Source organism: Pituophis catenifer, unplaced genomic scaffold, assembly GCF_029215685.1.
Source record: "Pituophis catenifer annectens isolate HBS135680 unplaced genomic scaffold, rPitCat1.0.hap2 SCAF_1, whole genome shotgun sequence".
Classification (NCBI taxonomy): domain Eukaryota; kingdom Metazoa; phylum Chordata; class Lepidosauria; order Squamata; family Colubridae; genus Pituophis; species Pituophis catenifer.
This window is the reverse complement of record NW_027256881.1, coordinates 37,287,368-37,290,827: the sequence shown is the minus strand read 5'-3', so window position 1 is coordinate 37,290,827 and position 3,460 is coordinate 37,287,368.

Sequence of the window (3,460 nt, the reverse complement as noted above, 5' to 3'; positions counted from 1 at the left end):
GCTTCTTAAATATGTTGGATATTGCTTCAAGTTCAGTCAATATATTTCCCACTTTGAAATTTTACTGAGGGGAAAAATCCATCCCATTGTTTTAAAGAACTTTTACATATAAATTAGACGAAAGAGTTCCTAATTTTAGCAGAAGAAAAAATATAATGAGGTTATTGATTACCAGTGGAGTATATGGTATTTGGCTCATCTCTAAAACAAGTTTCTATGAAAACTTTTACTGAGAAGAAAAAGCCAAGACACTTCTGGTCTCAATGAAGCTCTTCAAACCAAGAACCAACTTGCTTCCATTCTTAAATCCTCATTGTTTTTAGTTATAGCTCAACAAGACTCTGTACTGGCCATAGTATAATCTTTGTGCTACCTGTTTGATTAGTTATTTATATAGATGACTTCTATGGATACTCATCTCATAAGAGTAACTGGGTGGCATACAAAATTAAAACAACTTCTCACCATTCTACATGATACCCAAAATTAAAACAATAGAACCAAATCATAAAAGTGGCATTACCAGCAGAGGTTGCTTAGCCTCCTAGCCCAAACACCTGGAAGAACACCTGATCTTCAGAGCTTTATGAAAGGCTAATGAGGCTGAGGCCACCCAATATCTGGAAGGACATGGTTTCTTGGGTCTGTTTATCTTTATATTCTTTACTGTACAACTTAAATTCTCTAGATGCAAGTGCAAGGATAAGAATCCTATTACCATTACATTACTTCCAGAATCTCTCAGAAATGTTCATGTTATGGAGAAAATAGGTACATATCAGTAGGTAGGTAGACATGAATATTTTGATCTGGTGAATGAAGGCAATATATTGATCTGAGCCTGGAAGCAATTAAGAGCCAAGGAAGGTGATATCTGTATAATACATACATAGTACAAAAACCCAGTTTAAATTCTTGTTTTTGTATTCAAACATCCAGATTCTAATAGCAGCTCTATATGTAACACATTGCAGTAATCCAAATGGAAGGGTATCATTAAGATTGGAACTTCAATCCACATTCAGAGCAAGCATAGCTAGGATACTTTGCCATAGAAAGATATTAGATCTCTAGTTATATCAATGCTAAAAGAAAGGAGATACTATTTTTTTCATGTTTTATTATTTGCCCATTTTAGTCCTCAACAGCATTTTTAGGAGACCAGAGGAGAAGCATCAGTTGGCAGGTTAACACTCCTGTAGTTCCAGGTTTCAGGTGCCTGTGATTACTAGTTCCCAGCACTTTTCCATACATTAAGAAAGATAAATGAACAAAGCTCAACAATGATCTGTTAATTGATCATAGAATTATTTCCAGTCAATGAAATATATACAGAATTTCAGCTTTAAAACTATGCTGAACATTTACCTAATATATCAGAGCAGATCTCTTACAATCTCTTGTTGTTTGTGTGTCACATAAGGAACAGTTTGATTCTCATTATAATATTTAATTATTAATTATTTAAAAGTGGAAATACATTCAATTTTAAACTTACCCTTGGCTGTGCTCTTTCTCTCTCTCACGGTATCAGGTTCTTTATGATTTTGAAACATTGACTGTCTCAAATGAAAGGAAAAAGGTGATGATTTCTGAAGTAGGTCTATCACACAGTAATTATTCATTTAAAATCCAGGCATGTCTAATCTAAACTTTCTAATTATGCAATCCTCAGGTCACATTCTCCCTGCTGGTTAAAAACAGCAGCTACATTTCTTAAACCAGTGTTTTCATTATTTAACCCTAGAGGAACCTTGAAAGAGCCTTGGTAGTGCAGCAGACTAAAGCACTGTTAAGTAACACCAGCTGCCTGCAATTACTGCAAGTTCGAATCTCATCAGGCTCAAGGTTGACTCAGCCTTCCATCCTTTCGAGGTAGGTAAAAGGAGGACCCGGTTTGTGGGGACAATAAGCTGACTTTGTATAAAAAAGAACACCGCTTGTGGGGGGGGGGGCGAAAGCCTTAATAAGCAGGTATATACAAAAGTATGAAGGCTATTGCTTAACGCATTGTAAGCCGCCCTGAGTCTCCGGAAAAGGGCGGCATATAAATCGAACCAATAAATAAATAAATAAATAAATAAATAAATAAATAAATAAATAAATAAATAAATAAATAAGTATAGGTCTCAAGGAAGCTCTATAAAAATTGCAAAAAAAAAAAAAAGCAAAATCTTTATAATACAATTCACCTTTAACCTACACAGCTTTAAATATTAGCACTTGCAGTGTGAAAATTAAGAAATTATGTTTGGTATTTTTCAGTCACAATCTCTTGTGGAAATTCCTAGCAATCTCTCATGGAACTTTATGGTAATGCAAGGCTCCAGTTCAGAAAAGCTAGCTGAATCATAAATTCTACTTGATTCTTTTTTTACTTTTTAGTAGCAACAAAAATGTATGCATTAATTGTACTTCAAAGCCATGCTGCTAATGTTTCATAAATAGGAAAGTAAAGGATCTCGCTAGAAGGAAGCAGAATGTGCACTTCTCCAGTATTTTTTATCCAGCAAATATGACCATAAATCAGTTCAATTTACTAATCTTCTCCCAATCTGTTTGGGCTCTGTCTATTTAATGGACTCTATCACCTGTCCACGTTGAGGAGTGGTGCGGTGGCCTAGAGGTGGTGCTCTCGTCTCGCAATCAGGAGGCTGCGAGTTCGATCCTAGATAGAGGCAGATATTTCTCTCTCTGGGCACACTGAGAATATATCTGCTGAACAAAACTCTGCATTGGCAACAGGAAGGGCATCCAGCCATTAAAACACTCTGCTAGTTTCTCCAGTTGCCCAGGCTCCACCCAATAAGGGATCATGGTGTCGTTAAAAGAAGATGATGATGATCACCTGTTCATGTTGACTTGACATAATGAAAGCTTTCCTGTAATATAGCCAGAAAATACTATTTTGGGAAGTCTGTATGGCTAGGCAAACATGGTAAAGCTAGGAGGCCTTACCATCATTGGACCATCAGATACATCATATGGTAATGAAAGGGGCACTTAATTTAGAGTTTATTTTTATTGCGTGATCCTGTAATATTAAAATAGTCTAAGTATTCCACTAAAAATGGCATTTATACATTATGTTTAATTTCTAAATGGAAATTACTTTGTGGAAATCTCAGTCTTCCAGAGTTCTTTTTACAACAGTGCACTGTTGATCAAGTACAAACAATGAAGTGTTGAGATCCAACATTATATCGCAGCAAGCGTGCATTCAGCCTGAAATGTACTTGCTCATCCCGGCCTATAATTATCTATTGTTTAAGGATATTTAAAGAATGAAACTGCAATATGAATTGTAAATCTGTTCATGTCAGTGGTGACACAATTATTCTTTCCATCATTGTCATTGAAATTATTTTAGGATGCTGGAAAGTTAAAACTCATTGTGTTCAGAAATTCTGTTGCTAAAATATTGGATTATTTTAACAAACTTATTTGTTAGAGATATTTA